Source organism: Apodemus sylvaticus, chromosome 17, assembly GCF_947179515.1.
Source record: "Apodemus sylvaticus chromosome 17, mApoSyl1.1, whole genome shotgun sequence".
Lineage (NCBI taxonomy): Eukaryota > Metazoa > Chordata > Mammalia > Rodentia > Muridae > Apodemus > Apodemus sylvaticus.
This window is the reverse complement of record NC_067488.1, coordinates 78,737,612-78,759,397: the sequence shown is the minus strand read 5'-3', so window position 1 is coordinate 78,759,397 and position 21,786 is coordinate 78,737,612. Positions and strand designations below refer to the sequence as shown.

Here is a 21,786-nt window from a genome sequence, read left to right as displayed (position 1 = left end):
GGAAAATCCTATAATTGCATTTTTATTGATGACTTTCAAGAAGTTATGAATTTTATTTAGAACAAAACAAAGTAATGCTTTCTTTTCTGTATAAAGAAAATAGGCATTTTTATAGAGAGAAACAATTTTTCTATAGCAGCATCTGTGACTTGGTCATGCTCAATTTCCTCTTCTGTAACTGATGATTCCTTAACACAAGCTCTAAACTTCATATAGAAGAAATATATGATGATAAATTATAAATACTCTGAAATTAAATGTTAAAATTAGCAATGATGGACAAATGTATAAATTCATACATTATTTTTAACTATAATTTACATATTCGTTTGCCCTGTCAGAAATGCAGTTTTACTACACAGTAGCCCTCGGCCTGTGTGTGCGAGCTAGTGCCTACAATGGATGAATCAGAGAAACTCAGTGTGGTGCCTGGAGTTCTGAGCTCTAATCAGTTCTCTGGCAGATTCACAGGTGATATGAGTACTGAAAACCACTGAGCTGGAACCACTAAACCTGAAACTCACAAAAATCATTTAACAGCTTTGTGGAAATGTTAGCGACTCCATGTCCAGGTGACATAGAGCCAGATAAATGAAGAAATTTGTTTAAGTCCAAACTTCTTTTCAAAAGAGAACACCTCCAAGACTATCACACCTTCCTCCTCAAGAAGACAGCTCAACATAATTGTTCTCCAGGGGCATTACAGGGTTTAAAAATCTGCAACTGTGGACAAGAAATATCAGAAGTTGCTGATCAGCTTGGAGAGCACCATATACATCCCAGTACATGTGGGGATGAATTTCCCAATCTTGGATGAGGAAAGTATTTTATGGAAATTCTAACAAAACCTTACAATGTGACTTATTTTGGAAAATCAAGACTGTCATTATAACAAGAAAGCAAAGGCACCTTACCGAAAATAAACAGGTTTTATTAAATAAAATTCATATAAACATAATGAGTGTCCATGTGAGAAGACTAGAAAAGTTAACATGTTACATTCTTGCATATGTGACACTTCTACAAACTGTTAAAGCACTTCTTCAACAGCTCTCAGATGTCAACAAGAGAGACAGCCAAAGGTAGACAAGCTCAATGTGATTGTTACTCTGTCCCTGTGTCTTTTTTGTATATACATATAAAATTTTATAACTTGAAGTCAATATTGTTGCTTAAGTAACTAAGTCTTAATTTTTTGTATTAAAATGCTTACTTTTAAGCTGGTGGAACTATGTGTGTGGATCCAGGGAGACCCGTTTTAGGAAGGATCCAAACTTGCCTCCTTCCTCAATTATATGAATGTTCAGTATTACTCAGCTTTGTCACTTCTCAGTACATTAGTTTGGTTTGTTAGATTAAAATACTAATATTAAATGAACTGGTTTTGTTTGTCAGATTAAAATATTAATTTAAATGAACCAATGTAAAATGAATTATAAACAGTAATATAAATATGTTTGTAATTTTACCAACCTCAAAGAAAAATACTATCAAAACAGAATTTGGAAAGATGAAAACTGTGAGAAACAAGAGAGATCTTTGATTTAGTCTGATTTCTTTTGTGATTATGAGACATTGAAGAAATCAAACAGTATGAGGATATTCTAGAAAGATTCAAGTTATGACTCAAGTACACAAAACAGGAGACAAGTAGCTTTCAAACACAAAAGTTTTACCAGATTGAATGAAAGTTATCTAGTTTCTTTGTTTGTTTTTAGCAGTGGTTTATTTTCCTATAGATGCAGGATCTTTCTGTGGAGCCCACACTGGTTTAAGTTCAGCACGCTGCTGCCACATGTCCTGGGACTCATTTTCTCATGGCATGGTTAGATCTAAGACCACTTATAGTCCAATTCCATCATCCTGTCAGATATTTACGTGTTGGTTTAGAATGATTTGGTATGTAGTTCATTCTTTGTGAAAGACATGTGAGGTAGGTGGAGTGAGTTTGTTCTGACACTAAAGAGATGCCACTAAATGAAATTGCCTCAAGATTGAAAAGGGTGACCTCAAACTTTATTTTGCGATTGCATTTGTAAGCACATGAATTCTAAGTACACACAAAAATATCTGATGATGTTTCATATGACTTAAAACCTTAAAAGACTGAAAAACCATATTTGCTTTCATTGCTTCAAACTAACTAGTGGAAAATAAGCATGAAGAAAGTTGACACTTGATTAAATTCTCATCAGTCCTCAAACACCAACGTGCATGTTTCAAGGGGAGAATGATGGGTTATTTCCTATCCCTCATTATCAAAACAACAGACCATAAACTAAAACATGACTTCTATCTGAAACATAAATGACTTTAAATATGCAGTCTCTTATTGAATATTAACCATTTTCCTCCACATCTTAAGCCACCTTAAGAAATTACCACTAACAAAAGTTAGTCAGTCTAAATTTTTAATATACAACCACTGTGGCTGATCCCCAGGCCTTTTATCTTCTCAGATATTGGACTGTTCAATCCATCTGCAGAAACATAAATTGTATTTGTTTCTTTTTTACTTACACACATTCTAAAATACTTCCTGGGCTAGACTCTTATTTTATTTGTAGATTGAAGTACAAATGAGCTAATGATATCCACTTTCTGGCAGTCTTCTTATTGTCACACATGCTATATAGCATTACTGCTATGCCTGCTTCAAGCACACTTTATTTTATTTTGCAGTGTCTACAAATAAGTGTGTGGTATGGGGACTGGAGAGATGGCTCAGTAGTTAAGAATACTGACTGCTCTTCCAAAGGTCCTGAGTTCAATTCCCCGCAACCATATGGTGGCTCACAACCATCTGTAAAGGGAGCTGATGCCCTCTTCTGGTGTATCTTGAAACAGCTACAGTGTATTAATATTAATAAAATAAATTTTAACAACAACAACAAAAAGAAGTGTGTGGTACTGCCAAATTAATTCAATACATTGTGTTTATTGTTTCATTATAAGTTGGTATCTCTTGCTAGGATATTTTGAAAGGCATATGTCCAGGAACGAGACCTGACATCTTATACTGGCTAGGATGTAGAGTAAAGCCCACCCACTGTTTCTAGGAGTACAAATTTGTATAGCTTTTATGAACATCAGTGTGGTGGTTCCTCTGGAAGTTGGGACTAGATGTGCCTCAAGATCCAGCTCTACAACCCTTGGGCATACCTAAAGGACTTTATATCCTACTACAGAGAAGGTTGCTTATCCATGTACATTGCAGGTCTATTCATACTCACCAGGAATTGAATACTGCCTTGATGATTGTCAATGGATGAATGGATGAAGAAAATGTGGTACATTTACATAATAGCATATTTCATAGTCATTAAAAAATGAAATCAGAAAATTCACTGGTGACTGGATAGTGCGAGAAAAAAATATCATCCTGAGTAATATAATCCAGACACACAACCACAAATATGCAATGTTATATATTCTCTTATAAGTCAAAAATACCTGCTAATTTATTACTAAGCAAGCTACGATCCATATAGCCTCCGAAGTTAGGTATAGAGTAAGGGAATAGGAGGTAGATTTCTTTAGGTAGGAAAACTACAATACATGGTAGTTATGGGTGGATATGGAAGGCACTGGCACAGGAGGATCATTCAGGGAAAGGAATGGGAAAGGAGGGTCGGGGAGAAAGTGCAAGAAGGGATTGCTAAAGCTATGGGTCATTTGAAGGGTGGTATTGAAACCGAATATAGTAGAAGCTTCCTAACATATACACATATATGGAGACCATAAAATTGGCAAATAACGGAAGTTGGAGTCCATTTCTCATCCTCAAATGGAGCTTCCAGTACCAGGTATGGGTTACATTAATGTAATTCCACCCCTATAGAATGAGTGTGTGGTACTAGAAATTAAAAAAATTCCAGAGAATAAAGGCACAGACCAACACAGACACAAATGTTTTTCTTTTAAATAGTGAAACATATGTAAGATTCATTGACACAATCTTGGCATATAATTCATGGAAGTAAACAACCACTCTTTGATTGAAATTAAGTTACATTCCATGAAATAGAACCCATCCCTGACACTGTTTGATAGCCAAGAACTTGAGACTAGATTGGACAAGGATACAGAGGAATAACTAATACTGCTAAAGAGATACAGCAATAAAATTGTTCCTCACAACATTCTGCAATATATGTAGACTAGTGCCTTGCTCAGCATCTTCAGAGATCCTTCCACCTGCAGGATATGGGAACAAAGACAGAGATTCCCAACTGAACAGTGTGCAGAGAATAGAAGACTTAAAACCACTCACTCCAAATGAGATGTCGCTATCAAATATCTTCCCTCATAGCTCAAAGAATCCTGAAAAAGAGGAGGTAAAAAGAATGTAAGATCCAAAGGGTTGAACGAGTGTAAGAGCCAGAGAGGATGAGGGCACTAAGGAAATGAGGCCTTCTAAACACAAGAGAACTAAAGCACATGTGAACTCTCAGAGACTGTGGTAGAATGCACAGGGCCTGCAGAAGTGCACCAGATGGGGTACCAGCACTGATAAGAGAAGTGGACATATTCCCCTTATGTCTTAGTTAGGGTTTCCATTTCTGTGAAGATATCATAATCAAGGCAACTCTTATAAAGGACATCATTTAAATGGGATTGGTTCAGAGGTTCAGTTCATTATCATCAAGGTAGCATGGCAGCATCTAGGCAGGTATGGCACTGAAGGAGCTGAGAGTTCTACATCTTGTTCTGAAGGCAAACAGGATAAGAGTGGCTTCCAGGAAGCTAGGTTGAGGGTTTTAAAGCTTATGCCCAAAGTGACACACTTCATTCAGTAAGGTATAAATGTGTAGTGTGAAATAATTAAAATAGAGTACCACCCTACCAGGCCTCTGCTCCAAGTCTCACTCTCCTGCCCAGCACCCACTACTTCCAAGTATCTGGTAAAGCATGACTCTTAAACGTGAGTAGTTAACCAAATATATTTAAGTATATGTAACTCCCAATTACATAATGTTAAATTATAATGATAAAGTTTTATACCAATATTTCTAACCTCTAAGCATACCAGAAACACATTTGAGGCCGTCTGGGTCTGCATCTCCTCTGCTCCCTTGAGCAGCTCCCAGGCTCCCTTTCTCTCTGCCTGTCCTTCTCTTAGCTCCTCCTCCTCCATTCCCCCCAATCACTGGCCTCTCACTGCCTCACTGTGAATGGATAGGAAATATCTTGCATCATAGATATTTTGAAGTACTATATTCAGTTTAAGTGGATTACTGATTCATAATTCATTTTAGGGAATATGTTTTGTTATATGGGAGAAAACCTGAAAAAAAGAGATAAAGAAAATATCTATCCCTATATTTTTAAATATCAATTTAACACAAGTTATAAGAATCATAAGTACATAGAAAAAGCAACAGTGGATCATCCAAATATATGAAGAAATGTGATTAGACATATGGGAAGATTCATTACAAAAATGTAATTTTGATAAGATCAAAATCCCAAATTTATGGGCATTATCTTTAATAATAGAGTTAGGGAAATGGTATGCCTAAAGTGAAGGAGTGAGGTTAGATTTCAGAATTTCATCTAAATAGTACACATTAAGATGGGATTAAAAACTTAGATATAACAACCAACTGTAAAATTGCTAGAAAAAAATAAGGGAAGGACATTGTACATGACATGAGTTTGTACAAAGACTGTGTAAGAATATAAAGCCATAGATAACAAAAGGATAAAATGGATCAAACATGATTCTTTCTGTTTGAAAGCTTTTGGCAAAACAAAAGAAATAATTATTGAGCAGATAGTCTATAGAAGGGAGGATCAGAATCTACAGTGTATAAATGATTTAATATAGATTTTACATAGACTTATGGTTACCTGGAAAGAATAGTGTTAACAGTAGTTTATATATGTTGATTATAGTTGAAGTTAATGTATCATATTGTTGAAAATATCCAAAAGGGAATTTGAAAGTACGCATTACAAGACAGTGATACATATTTGGTATGGGTCTCAGCTGATCAACCTGTATGTACAAATAAAGCAAATTATTATACTATATCCCTGTTTAGTTACTTTTCTTTGCTTGATGAATCACCACAACTAAAGGCATCTTACAGAAGGAAGAATGAGGCTTTAAAGTTTCAGGAGTGCAAGTCTGCAATGGTAGAGAATGCATGACAACAGGAGCAGGAAGCCAGAGATCATATCTCAAACTTAAAAAGAATTGAATGTATACAAGGTTATAAACTCTGAAAGTTTATCTCCAGTGAATAACTTCTTTTAGCCAAGGCTTGAAGTGGAAACTTCTAGATCTTTGAAAAGCTTGCCATTTCAAATGATGTTTTACTGGGGCACACAGGTGAAAGGTTGTCTTGCTAGAGCAAACAAGTGAGACTGAAACAGATGCAGAGACTCACAGCCAAATAGTGGATGGAACTCAGTAAGTCTTACTGAAGAACGGATGGAAGGGTTGAGAGACCCAGAGGGGTAGAATGGTCTTCATGTGTGTTCCCCAAACCTGTTGCCTGTTTGTGGATCTTGTTCCCCTAACTGGGCTGCATTTTCAGGACACAGTGGGAGATAATGGATCTAGTCCTGCAGAGACTTGATGTGCCAGGGTGGGAGGTACACCCGGATGGGTCATCTACCCTCCCAGAGAAGGAGAGAGGATAGATGAAGGAACTGTAGATGAGGGCCTGGAGGATGGTGGTGGTAGGGCACCATTCAGAATGTATAAATCTTCTGGCACGGGGCATGACATCATGAAATTGAAAGGAAGATAGATGCAACTTAAAAAAAATATCACCCCAAGAGGGAACCAAGACCTAAAAACACAAATACTGTAGGCATTTACTTATAAATGGTATTAGCTATTAGATAAATGATAGTCTAGCTACAATCCACAAACCCAGAAAGGATACAGGAAAAGAAGAGGCCTATAAGGGGGAAGTATGGATCACCCTAGAAAGGGAAAATAGAATAGATTCTGTGGGTGAATGAGGTTGCCTGAGGACAGGAGTGGAGGATCAGCTGGAAGATGGAGGGAGAGAGTACAGTGCAGAGAAAAACAGCTGGAATTAGAGGACATGACAGATTAGTGTAGAAACTTAATGCACTACTAAATTCCTAGAATCTAGAGGGTGACCTTTATGAAGACTCATCCTAATGGAGAATACAGTCTGAACTGGCAATCCTTTGGAGTCAAGTAGGATTTCAGTGGTGGAAATGGGTTATATTCAGTTAAGTTGTTTTCGGCAGAGGTCAAGTGGAGATCCTAAACAACTCAGGCTAATGGTAGGACAAAGAGTATAAACACTGGGGTGGGGAGGTCTTACACAAGCTTTGTGTTATGATATGTAAGTTTCTTAAGAATACCATCTTCTATACTACTTACATGGGGGAAATGGAAGAGGTCAGCAGAAACTCTCATACAATGGGACACACTCAGGAGGATTCTAATCACAGTGCTACCAAAGGGAATTCAGGGTATCTCAAGAACATTCCTGACCAAGCCTATTGTCACCTTAGGACTGATAACCACAGCTCTTCATGGTAGAAAAGTTGTGTTCTCCAAATCTGAAGCAACCCCTTTCAAATGCAATGGCCCCAGATCATTACCAGCTCTCCTAAGCATATTCCTGGTTTTAGAGAAGGATCTGTTTTATCTTTCTCTACCTCAGGGAATTAGGGGAAAAACCCCAAAGTCTAGGCACTAGACTGGTACTGCCTCTGCCAAGCATGTTCCAGGGTTTCAGAAGGAGCTATATCATTCTTCATACAAGTAGACCTCACGGGAAGGCTAGCTTGATCAGGCCAACACTCAACAAAACAGTAATTTTTCTTTTTAACCATTTCAAATAGTTGTCATCTTGCCCATGTAGCAAAACTATGCTTTTCTCTAGAAAAACAAAAAACAAAAACAAAAATCTGAAGGTTTGTGGCACCCCAGGCCATCATGTTGACTGTGATCCTGCAGTGCCACATTGAGCAGTTTATTAGAGCACTCTGATATGGATGGAGATGGGCCTAGTGGCTGGTTGTAAATTAGGGTTGTTTTCCTTTCTTATGGTTTGAAGACATATATCTGGGCAATCCTGGTGAACAAGCATGTATATTCTAGCATTCTAATCTCTAACAGGCCCGGTTACCATACTACTGATGGGTGGGTGTTTTTGTTTTTTGCTTTTTGTTTGTTTGTTTGAATTCGATACAGGGTTTCTCTATATAGCCCTGGCTGTCGTGAACCTCACTCTGTAGACCAGGCTGGCCTGGAACTCAGAAATCCGCCTGTCTCTGCCTCCCAAGTGCTGGGATTAAAGGTGTGTGCCACCACTGCCAAGCATCTGTGGGTGTTTTATAAGCAGTCCTCCCTCAGCTAAATTCTACTTGGTCTGACTTAGTATTTCCTAAGCATTCATGAATCCTTTACATCTTCAATTCTACTGTTTTACATCAGAGTTTAATACTGGATTGCTACCTAACACATGAGATGCAACTTCCACAAAATTAACTCCAACTGCATCTTACACCTTAAAGTGAAATACTAAGGGCAGAATATGTAGAAACTAGGGTTCTCCGAGTTTGGCATCCAGCCCAGGATGTTTCTACACACAAGCCATTATGCAGATGCAGTCCCCAACAGTGAAGTTATTCGGAGGCTACCATTGGGTCCAGGGAGTGATTAGAACCACAAAGGACTCTCTACATACTGCATCCTGTTCCCACCTATCACGGTGGGAAGACTCACCAAACCAGCTCCCCGCAGCTTAGCCCCCTGCACCTCCACACTGTTAGCAATGACCCTGTGCTCACTATGTTGAAATTTCAGAGTTCACTTGACTGCACCTCACAGCACCCAGCAGCAGGGATCAGAGAGTAGGAGACCAGACCACTCAAACAGGCTCAGCAACTCCCGGCTCTAGGAAGAACCACCCTCCTCTTTGACTGGCAGGTCTGTCTGAAGGGTCTGATTGGCCAGTGTGTCTGGAGTACATGAGCACCTCCCCTAAGGTTCAAGTTTGGTGGAGGTCCACACCAGAGTGCTTCCTGGCCAAGACTTCCTCTAGACAAGAGGCAGACTTTTTCCGAATCTTCAGGGGTTTGCATTTCAGTAGCACTTTTTGCCTGCTCTCCAATAGTTTACACATTTATCTTCCCATCCAGGGTCAGAGATGACCAAGAACTCCAGCTTGCATTGCTCAGCAGCTAGCTCCTCCCTTTCTGGGCACTGAACCTGTGCTCGCTAGGTCCTGACTTCCAAGATTTCCAAGAGGCATTTTCGGAAACTAAAGGTGTTTTTTTGGTTGTTGTTGTTGTTGTGTCATCGTCGTCGTTGTTGTTTTGCTTTTCATGGCTTCACGTTGGATTCAGGGAAACTGGAGCTACTGCACACCTGGTAGGAATGAGACAAGCCTGGGAGAAAAGCAGGAAATGATGACAAACACTATGGAGCACTAGTATTTGCTGGCACGTCTTCCCTGTGGCAGACAAGGAGATCATGGCAGTCATTTCCAAAGCAATGATTTTCATCAAGAAAGGACATACTGCAATTTTTTTGAGGGAGTCTGGATATATTCACTTACAGGTTTTCCTACTCCTGTACTAGTCCTCTTCTCTTGCTCTTTTTCCTCGTCTCTCCTCTTATATTCCCAAGTAAATGAGACTAGGAGCATTTCTTGTAGAGCAGAAAAATAGTTTTATTTGGTATTCAGAACCACCTTTATTTTTCTTTGTACTGATGATACAAATTTTGCCTTGAGAACAAAGGAAGATTTCTCTCAGGTTGCAGATTCAGTCATGGTGGTACTCAGCATTCATGTAACTTCTTCCCAATTAGAGTCTCTCAAAGGAAACTGCAGAATGTTGTCTTTGTCCTGTGTGGATGAGTGTTTTGCAAAGTCTGTGTACTGGCTGGTTTTGTGTGTCAACTTGACATAGGCTGGAGTTATCACAGAGAGGCTCTTCAATTGGGGAAGGGTCTCCATGAGATCCAGCTGTGGGCATTTTCTCAATTAGTGATCAAGGAGGGAGGGCCCCTTGTGGGTGGTACCATCTCTAGGCAGGATGTCTTGGGTTCTATAAGAAAGCAAGCTGATCAAGCCAGGGGAAGCTAGCTAGAAAGAAACATCCCTTCGTGGCCTCTGCATCAGCTCCTGCTTCCTGACCTGCTTGAGTTCCTGCCCTGACTTCCTTTGGTGATGAACAGCAGTGTGGAAGTATAAGCTGAATAAACCCGTTCCTTCCCAACTTACTTCTTGGTCATGATGTTTGTGCAGGAATAGAAACCCTAAGACAAATTGGTACCAGGATAGTGTGGTATTTCTGTGACAACCTGACCATGTTTTCGGGAGGACTGTGGAAGGACTTTGGAACTTTGGGCTAGAAGATCCATTTGGTGTTAAGAGCTCTGTGGGATGTTGTGTAGGAACTTGGAAGATAATGTTGAGAACAGTGCAGAAGATGGAGGCCTGGCTCGTGAAATTTCAGAGGAAAGATTAGAGACTTTTATCAGGGCCATTGCTATTTTGATTGTGAAGATTCTGTGGTTTTGGTTTGCTGGAGTTGAAGAATCATCTGTGATTAACAATATTCCAGAACTACTAAAGTGAAAACTTTGCATTACTGGGACTGTTGGTACTGCTTATCTGAAACTAAGAAATTAGTGGCATTTAAGAAGGGACCAGCATCACTGAGGTGAAATCTTCTGGGAAGTGTTTTCTGAAAGCACAAAGGCTGTGTTCCAGAGATAGCCAAGAACGCCTTATGCTGTGGCTGGACTTGGTAATGTGTAAGAGTCACCCAGGTGGTACTGATTTGGAAGGCATGAAGGGGTTATGGAGAGCAGCTGAGGCTCAGCACTGTGAGAGGCCACGGAAGGACACTGGTGAAGGTGCAGCCTCAGGTGCAATTGATGGCCCAGGATTGAAGGGGTCATGCAAAGGAGTTGAGGCTTGGCACTATGAAGAGAGCCTATGAGAGGTTATTGGTGAAGCCTAATTACAGCAGAAGATGGTAGTGTTTAGGAAATGCCAGTACCATGATATGACCATCAAGGACAGTAGCAACAATGGTACTAGCATCTGGAGCCTAGAAGACAAGGTATGTGCTACAAAGGGCAGAACTGGAGAAGTGACCCAAGTCCTTGGAGGAGCCTAGAAGATCTTGGATAGATTCCAGACATTGGAAGGTTGGCGCTTTATTTTGCTTTTGATTGTGCCTGTGCCCTGATAATTTTCCCTCTTGAAATAAGAAGGCATTTTAGTGGAACCCACAGTTAAGAGACTTTGAATTTTTTGAGAGGCTTTGAATTTTAAAAGATATTGGCTATTTTAAAGAGATTGAACTTTTAATATGTAAAGATTGTGGGACTTTTAAAGTTATTTAGATATTGGGGATGAATAAGAAAGTAAGAGTTGAGGCTTAATAGTGATGTGTTTGTGTGTCAAGTTGACAAGGGGTCAATTGTACTGGCTGGTTTTGTGTCAACTTGACACAGGCTGGAGTTATCACAGAGAAAGGAGCTTCAGTTGGGGAAGTGCCTCCATGAGATCCAACTGTGTGGCATTTTCTCAGTTAGTGCTCAAGAGGGGAGGGCCCCAGAGATGGGGTGGTGCCATCTCTGGAATGGTAGTCTTGGGTTACTATAAGAGAGCAGGCTGAGCAAGCCAGGGGAAGCAAGTGAGTAAGAAACATCCCTCCATGGTCTCTGCATCAGCTCCTGCTTCCTGACCTGCTTGAGTTGTAGTCCTGACTTCCTTTGATGATGAATAACTGTGTGGAAGTGTAAGCTGAATACACCCTTTCCTCCCCAACTTGCTTCTTGGTCATGATGTTTGTGCAGGAATAGAAACCCTGACTAAGACAGTCTGCATTCAGAATATCATTTTTGAGTCTGAAAATTTCATAGTATTTTTCTAAATTGTAAATAAAAGCCAAAGTTTTTTTTTACTGTGTTTCTCAGTGATTATCACACCATTTTCCCAGTCATTACATTTTCCAACCATTTCTCTCCAAATAGGTAAATGCTTTAGTTTCTGTTTATAATTACTATTGAGTTTCTGAGGTAAGCATGGGCAGTTTCCAATAATATTAAATTATATAATTATAATTTATAGTAACTGATTTTTTTGTTATATGATATAAAATATATAAATGTTGAATTATAATATGTAATATAGACTATATATAATTATAAATATACATACATATAAAAATATAAATTATATTTATAGTTATGTATACTATATAACATATTACATATATTATATAATATATTTTATATATATTATAAAAGACTCATTTGAAGACCATACTGCTGCTGCCTGGCTCACAGAAGATGTTTAAATCAGTGCTTGTCACATAGAAGCACAGAAAGATAGAATAAAACTGTAAAATGTGGGAGACAATTAAAGCTAACTTAGGTAATCCAGTTTATTTGCTTTGAAAGGTATGGGGGTGGGGAGTTGTTGCCTTTCTGATATATAAGATAATTATGCTGTTTAGAGAAACTTAATTTACCTAAATCAGAAGTAAAAATATGCTGTGGTCCCGTGAAGGGAGGAATTAGATATGCAAGATGTATCTGATTAGTCGCACAAATAAAGTGTGAAAGGGAATGAAGGGTCCAGAGATGGAAGTCTGATATTAGGTCTTAAGGAAGGAGATAACCATCTCAGATATTTACATTGTTCTGTGCTCCTGACTTTCTACACTGCCTCTCATTATTGCTAACAAGCCATATTGCTATGTTTTTAACTTCGTGACTTGGTTATTAGATGCCCCCTTTTTAAGTTGTCAGATTTAAACAGCTTCAAAATTATTGAAATGTATGGGCTTTTAGTATTAAGTAGGCTTGCACACAAATATCTCTATTTTAACACCCACAAACATTGACATGCAAGCAATTCAATCTGGAAAGTGCTAAAATGTTCGTCTACAAATATTAAATGAGGATACAAGGTTCTGAATGTAAATAGCATTAGCAATGATGTATATTCTCATAGCCTCCTAATAAAAATGTAAAAAGGATCTATGGATCCTACAATGCACATATCAGGTTCCCTATAAATTTAAATATATATACACACATACACACACACACACACACATATATATTATATATATATATAAAATCTGCACATATTATCCTTCTCATGTCCATACTTGAAATAAGTATTATCATTGGTTTTCCTGTTAAAGAGTAGAAACAAGTATAAAGAGAATACATTCAGCACTTGCTCAAGTTTGTGCACACAAATTCAAAACCAAAGATTGAATAATATTAGGTTTTAAATTCAGTATCAGGACAGTTTTCATACTTCTTAAAATGAAAATGTGGATGACTAGAAAGAATTAAACTTTCAGTTTAAAATTATTGTTTTATTTTTTTTTACATTCCTTTCCTGGGAGCAAGAGCAAAATTAAATGTCTGGCTTAACTCACCTCCCCTCTCCAGATCCCTCCTGTGTTTTCCTGTCTATAGAATTTGTGCAGAATGATCAGGAATGGAAGGAGAATGACCTGTGGCTCAGATAAAGGCATGTAGACCTGATTCTATTTAAATTCCTACTTTCTGATCTGTGAAAAGGCCAAATTTAAGTAGCCAACTCCAATTTACGACAGTTTTCTGACCCCACAGATCAACAGGGAGGTTTCCCTCATTTTCTTAGTTGCATCCTGTTTTAAACCTTGAGGTTCGGCATAATTATCACCATTGTTGGCCAGCATGTTCAGAAGAAAAGAACCAGAGGGACCAGAAAGAAAGAAAATCCCAGAAACCAACAACAAAAAGAAATTAAAACAAAACATAAACTTTAGAGTCAGTAAAGAATAAATCAAAATAACTCAAATAAGACCTGATCAAATTAGAGAATTTCTAACTTGGAACTAGTAATAGATAAACTTCCCTTCATATGTCCTTACTGTTTTGAGAAAAGTAGTGCAACTTCATACAGTTGTGAAATGTTTCTAAGTATGACTATTATAAAGAGATATTCGATTATTTATCCGTTTTTGTAGCCCTGGAGACTATTCATCATTTAGGCAGTGTTGAATTTTTGCCACCCTGGCTCCAGGCTCCTTATTTTTACTCTTGACTTATATACTAGACGTAATTTAGTTTTTTTTTCACATTCTATGAACTGAAGTTCATGTGAAAATTCATTGTGTTGAATGTGGATCTCACATCATCAAGGAGAAAAATCCCTTCCACACAATGTGGTTGTATCGATTTCATTTAAAAAATCTCTGGGAACATTCAGAATTAAGATCCCATATTACATATTACAACACAATAAAAAATTTAATATATTAATGAAATAATGAGAAAAAAGGATCACTCAAAGATGTGATATCACTAAAAACTCTGAGGCCTTAAATGAGATATGTTTTGATAAAATTTAAATTTCTTCAAAGATGAAGAGGTGAACATCATAAAATAGGGAGAGCAAACAGGAAATAACAGACAAATTCCAAAAGCATCTGTGAAGCATAGGATAGTCAGAGGCCAACAGATACATATTTTTTTAAAGTAACAGCAGGAAAAACAACAAATACTAAGGCAAAGGGTTTTATTTAACAATTAAATATAAAATAAAATATTTATCCTTATATGTAAAAATACAATTAAAGTTGGATATAATTTTTACTTAAATTGGAAATGAACAAAAAATTTTCATTTTGTATCAAATTGGTTATATAATATCTGCACAGATCTTGGAAAGCAGCTTTGGATTTTATGTCATCTGTAAATGTCACAGGAACGAACATCTGAAACAGATTCCCATAGGTTCACGCAGAGGTGGATGAACAAAAATCTTCAATGCAGTGTTATTTACATAAGCACAGAATACAGCATGTTAAATGCTCAGCAATCTCGAGATTATTCATTACAAATTTATAATGTAATGCATTTATTCATTAAACATAATAAAACAAGTTTATGGATAGAAAATTAAAATGGTCTCCAAGGTATGTACATAGTCACACACAAAGGCACACATACACACACACACAATCACACCTTAAGATAGAATGGCAAAGTAGGAAACTTAAACAAACCAGTAATGTATAACCATATCAAATCAATGGTCTCTCATCAAGAGCAGTCAAAAGTCCATGAAGGTTTTTTTCTTGTTCTGCCTACTAATGCCAAAGCCTGTGTCCTAGGTGCTACTCAAAAGTGAGATGATGTATTCACAAAATGAACAGAACGACAATACTTGCTGAATTCCTGATGATGCTCAGGGAATCATGTGAGGCATGTGTCAACATCATTTTTAGCCCTTTGTTCTAGATTTTTAAACACATGTTACAGGGCTTGGGTTCTGGGAGCAGAATGAAGAAACACTCAAGTAAAAGCTGCATGCTTTATTTGGGAGAGTCTTGACTGATAGTATGTCAATCAGACCTAGCAGGGTAGGTATAGGAGTTCTACAGGCTTCAGACCCTGAGCCTTTGAAGGACAAGTTTTACTTCCATATGTTGTGACATCAGAGAACCCTTATCTGGGTGTGTGGACCTGGAGACTATCCATGTTTTAGATAAAGTTTTAAATTATGATTTTAGTTTCACAACACACTCTGTCTTCAAACATGGATTTTATCTTTTTCTCCTGCTTTTAAGATCCTGTGATACCAGTTCCTTCATTCTTAATTGTATCCTTTTCCTTACCCTAATTATCTTCAGATAGTTAGCTGTCATCTCCCAGCCCTTTTTAAGTGTGAGTGTTTCACTGCCTCTCATTTGATTCTCATCTTACAGAAATCTGTATATGTATTCTCTGTGCTCAGCTACTTTCTGTCTATAAAGATTCTTAAATATTTATAATGGCATTTATTCATTGGAACATTTATATTCTTTTAATAGAATGACAATTATCACTTCTGTTTTAACAGATCATATTTGATCACATCTCATTTTTAGCCACTAATGTGGATAACTATGATGATGAATCAAGAGAAACATTTAACAGATATTTGTCTAGTTACAGTGATAAAAGTGTGAGGTGCAATGTGGGGTCAATTTCTGACCTTTATCATTACAAGTCAAGGACTTGACTTCCATTCTTTAGAAATGTGTTCTCTGTCCTTCGGCAAATTCAGAATATTCTTAACTAGACAACAAGTTAATTCTATTTGCATATATTTGCAATTATATCATCTGCAAATTAATAGCAGCCAATGGAAAATACATCATTTACTACTAATTCCTCAAAAACCCCAAGTCAGTAAACTTAACACTATATGTATTTTGACTTAAGTTTTTTTCTTGTTCATGATATCTTCCCCGGAGTACTATGTATTAATATGGGTAATTCATGTATCTTCTAGTTGCTTCCAGTGATGTACTTAGAGAGGTTTTAAAACTATTACTTATTGAATGATAAATAGTTGATATTTTGAGTAGCCATTCTTTACCTTCATGTTTTTTTTCAAACAATACTAAATAGCAAAAGGTTACACATTTTATATCATATAAAGTTATTATTGATTGAGTTTAATAGAAGGAACTATGCATAGATACCAGAAAATTGCAATCAGGTAGCAGAAGATAATAGGGAAATAAATAATTCATAAGTATAAAATTAAGTATAAGAAAAACAAAGTTGGAAAATATAAGGTGAAAGTGGATCATGCTAGTATATCTTTACAGGAATAAGTTAAGTGTCGTGTGTTACAGCTTTACTGGGTGAACAACCTCCATGATGGGGGCGGGTGGAGAACTAGATGACTAAACATAGGGGATAAACCATGCTGTCTGGTGAGAATGTCCTTTAGAGTTTGAGTTCGTGTCAGTGTGAAGAATGCATCTTTGCCACACTATGTAAATCAGAAATCATGGAAATCAAACCTAATGCTACAAAGAAGTCACCACAATTAAATTGCACTGAGTCAATCCCATCACAGCAAACCTTCATAAACATACACATTTATATAAAATATCTAACAAACTTTCATAAACATACACATTTATATAAAATATCTAACAAGCATATTTAAGATGGATAAAGCCTAATCTGTTTGATTATTAAAAATTCTTATAATAACACAGATTAATATGGGTTGAGTTTGGCATCAGTAATGACTAGTAACTGCTTGCATACTTTATCTATGGAAAACATTTTTGTGTACATCAAGGCCATGTCCTCTCTTTGACAGTATGAGTTTTGCTAGGATGAGAAACAGTTTATTGATAATACATGTTACATACTGACTCCTTGCTGAATATTTTCTAACTATTGCAATACAGCATAAAGTTGGACTCATGTTAGGAATGAAGCAGTTAAGACCTCGGTCTTTCCTATTCCAGGTGCTGCTATTTATTTCCACACACAGAGCATCAGTATTGGAAGTATTTCTATCATTAAAATCAAGTAGAACACACTTGTCTCAGCTAAGGGTTCCATTGCTGTGAAGAGAAACTATGAGCAAGGTATCTCTTATAAAGGCAAACATTTAATTAGGGTTGGCTTACACATTGAGAGGCTTAGTCCATTATCATCATAGAGGAAGAATGGCAGATCCAGGCAGACAGGGTGCTGGAGAAGAAGCTGAGAGTTCTATATCTTGGTCCAAAGGCAGTCAGGAGAGGACTGTCTTCCAGGCGGCTAGGAGGAGGTTCTTAAAGTCCACCTCCACACTGACACACTTCTTCCAACAAGGCCACATCTACTCCAACCTCCTAATAGTTCCACTCCATGGACCAAGCATATTCAAACTACCACAGCACTGAACAAGGAGGGGCATATGGGAGGGTTTAGAGGGGCAAACAATGAAATTATAATCTCAAAAGATAAAAGAAATAATTTAATATAGGGTCATAACAGTATAGAAGAAAAAGATGAACGTCCCATTGTGTGGCATATGAACAGTTTGACTGAATGTAGATGGCTTTGATGCTCCTGTAGAAGAGGGATACCACCATCAAGTGAACTTGACATGTGCCCAGGCTCTGCACCAAGCCTGGAATGACTTGATTCTTATAACTACCTTGGGTATATTTCTACAGGACATCAGTATCAGTGAGAGAAGCAAGACCAATGAGGTTTCAAAGACTTGGACCTCATTGGAGTGAATGTCCACACAGGCAAACTTAATTATGGTGAGGAACTCACAGAAGAAATGATGGAGCCACAGGTGGCCACAATGTGGGAGCCAAAGAGTGATTGTTCCTTGGATGAGAGCATTTCCTATTCCACTGGGCCAAAAGATTCCTTTCATGTGCTTGTTATATCAAAACATCCTTTCACTTGTGTCTGCCTCAGGAAAAAATTCTTTTCACGTGCTTTAGCAAAACATTTCACCTGTGTGCCCCAGAAAACATCATTTGACATAACGAACTTTCCAAAGAAACTAGAAGTTTATACTTCAATACCCTTTTGCCCATATTACTTGCTAATGTGTATTGCAATGACTCATTGGTCTGGTATGAATCTACTGGTTTCTGCTACTCTATCAATACTGGAACCTCACTGGGATACCTCTTGGATATCCTATTGTTGCCCTGTGTCATGGAGATACTGTAGCTCTGGATATATAGCTTTGTCCTGTTCATGAACCCAGGCATTCATCAATGGGGTAGGTATTGAAGTGGATCAATTCAAAGTCCTGGAACTGGGACTGAAAGGTATGTGAGCTGGTTAGCTCACTGGATCTCTTGCTCTCATCACCTCAGAACCATCTCATCAACAGCACCTGCAACCAGGGTCAGCTTTATCCTGCCGCCCAGGCAAGGTATAAGGTCTTCTGAGTGCTGCAACAGGTGAGTGACAGAGACAGTTCTCCTCCTTTCATGACCTTATTGGAGTCACTGTTTCCATCCACTCCAGGCAAAGAAGGTAAAGGGAGCAGAAGGATCTCTCTCCCTTGCAGAAGCCACAATCCCTCAGATAAGTGGCAGTGCTGGCTCTCCCAAACTCCCATGGGGCTGGATCACTGGAAGCCCACACATTCAGGACAGCTCTACTGTGCTGTCCAGGTTAGGTGTAGGGCATTTTCTGAGTGCTACAACAGATGAGGGGCATGGAGAGCTTCCTTGTTTTTATGCTCCCAAGGCCAGCTTACCCATGATGTCAAGGTGATGGGTGGGGCCAGTTCTACACAGCCCTCAGACATCAACATATCTCATAGTGGCAGCCCAGACCACAGAGATCCATCTGGTCTTTGGTCATAAGAGATCCCTGATGCAGCAGAGCCTTAGACCAAGACATGGACCCTGGTGGCAGCACAGGCCAGAAACCTACCATGGTCCCAGGTGGCATTACTAGCTACTCACATCAGGCTATTCATCACTACCCTTTAGTTTACAATTCTGCCTCTTTTTATTGTGCCCACATCCTTATATTTCTTTTTCTTTTTTATTTCTCTACCACTTACTTGTCCCCTTTAGTGGCACCTGGGGGTCTCTGGGTGTCTGTGGTCATCTCAGGTATGATTTCAGGATGCTATACTCTGTTTATGCTTTATGGATCCTGGAATGGGTCATCTGGCACATGATCTGTCCCTGTTTAGGCCTGCAAGGCAGCAGACTGCTGGTCATCTCAGGCTAGCTCCCTAACCAGGACCCATGGTACTTGTTGGTGATTGTCTCAGGTTCTCTTTTTGTTCTAGGAATGTTAGGCTACTAATCATTCAGATGTTTGTAGGTCTTTCCTCTTTGCCCCCTTCTGATGCACATGTTATAGAGCAGCCACACCTGCAATGATTCTAGGGGCAGATCTTTTAACTTTCATAAGCATATTTATAGACATACATATACACAAAGTACATATAAGTACCCAATAATAAGTACTTATTTCTTAAAATAAACTTTAGAAAATTAAAATAGTTTTGATACTTTTAGTACTACATTTGTTTGAAGGGAGGTGTACATTAATCCAGTGCTAATATATTATTCTCTGTACAATTGTGCAATGTAGAATGAAAGTGTACAATATCTTTGAGATTGTAATTAATCTCTGATTATTTTAGGGATGCATTTACAATAAAATCTCACCCCTTGTGTGAATATGGCAGTGACTTGCATAGTATTGAAAAAAGAATGTTGTGTTTATGAAAATGAATCAAATATTGTTTGAGACCAATGTTAATACCCTCAAAATACTCTGTACAGACTTGCTTTTGAGATTTCAACCAAAGCAGTAATTAAATCGGTTCAATAAACCCTTGTTATCTGGGCTCCTACACCTTATTAGCACTCTGATTAAGCTGTTTTTTACTTTGATTCTTGCTCCATGCCTTATCCAATTTCTCCTTAATACCATTGCCAGAATTACCAGCAACTAGGTTATGGTACACTGTCAGACCCTGGACTCCTCAAATACAGGTTATAAGATTCTCAAAGCCTGTGATGAGACCTCTCCATTGTAAAGTAAAATAGGGAGAGATGCTGAAAAACCCTTCTGTTAAGGACATTGTCTACCTTGTCTCTGTGAACATTGCATAAGTGGAGGACTATGTTTCCCAGTGGTGCTTTTTCTCTTTTTTATATGTCTGCCATCCACATACACTATCTGAGGAATATCACATAGTCCTTGGTTAAATCAAGGTTTCAACTCTGTTTCTACTTATAAAATCCTTCCCAGAAAGCACCTGGAATGCCTCTCCATCCATGGTACATTAAGCCTCAACCCCTGTAAATTCATTTGAAAAACCCTTTCCTTCTTTCCACAGTTTATATAGCCCTTGTTCACCATGAGTAAATATATGCACAAGCTATTTCACTGAATTTCTTCTAAAATTGCTGTAATACATAAATTCTTGGAGAATTACCTCCAACTCACCTGTAGCCAGACTAAGATCCTGCTGACCTAGTTGTTCCTGGCTCTACTTCATTCTTTTCTGTTTGTTATGCACCTGGACACTCCAGGAGATGAGGCAGAAAGCAGAAGTGGTATGTGTGTGTGTGTGTGTGTGTGTGTGTGTGTGTGTGTGTGTGTGTATAAATAGTTATGCAGAAACTAACCATCCTCACACAGACTAGTTGGATTGCTTTCCTGGAAGGTTGGCAATTTTTTCTCATGTCCTAAAAAATGCACATTTTATATATATATAAATATATATTATATATATTTTTTAACATATAACAGTACTTTATTATTAGCTGTGCAAAACTGATTACCTTCTTGGTTTAGCAGATCTTTGTTGTTTAAGTTTCACAAAAGATGTTAAATCTGTTGAATATAAAACTTTTTTTTTTTTTTCGTTTTTTGGATTTGTTTTTTTCGAGACAGGGTTTCTCTGTATAGCCCTGGCTGTCCTGGAACTCACTCTATAGACCAGGCTGGCCTCAAACTCAGAAATATGCCTGCCTATGCCTCCCAAAGTTCTGGGATTACAGGTGTGCGCCACCACCTCCCGGCTAAATATAAAACTTTTACCAGGCAGTATAACTTGCATATTGAGAACTAGGAATTGGACCTTTCTGGCAAGGACTACTTATCAGACTAACTTGTGACTCACAGAGAAAACTCATTCATATTTCCTCAATGTTATTATAACATGCATCTTCAGTAATTACTTACTAAATACTAAAATTAGTATTACTAATACTAAAAGAACAATATTGAGAATCTTATATAAGCATTTCTATTTACTATTATGATTAATATCCTGTATTTGCTTCTAAAACTATTTTCTTGGATCTGCCTCAAAATATTCTGGACTATGTTTTTATGTCTTGTGCATTTCACATAATCAATGTCTGTAGTCATCACTTTGTTTTCAGTTAATGTGATCACACAAATGATCTGTATTTGCATTGTTAGACAGCTTGGCACATGTTTTATGTGTTTTGACACAATTTTATTAA

At 37.8% G+C, this 21,786-nt stretch overlaps 1 pseudogene; it reads right to left on the bottom strand.

The window, feature by feature from the left end:
• Nucleotides 1-19,587: 19,587 nt before the first annotated feature.
• LOC127668267 (uncharacterized) lies at nt 19,588-19,693 on the bottom strand (annotated as a pseudogene).
• Between the last annotated feature and the right edge of the window lie 2,093 nt (nt 19,694-21,786).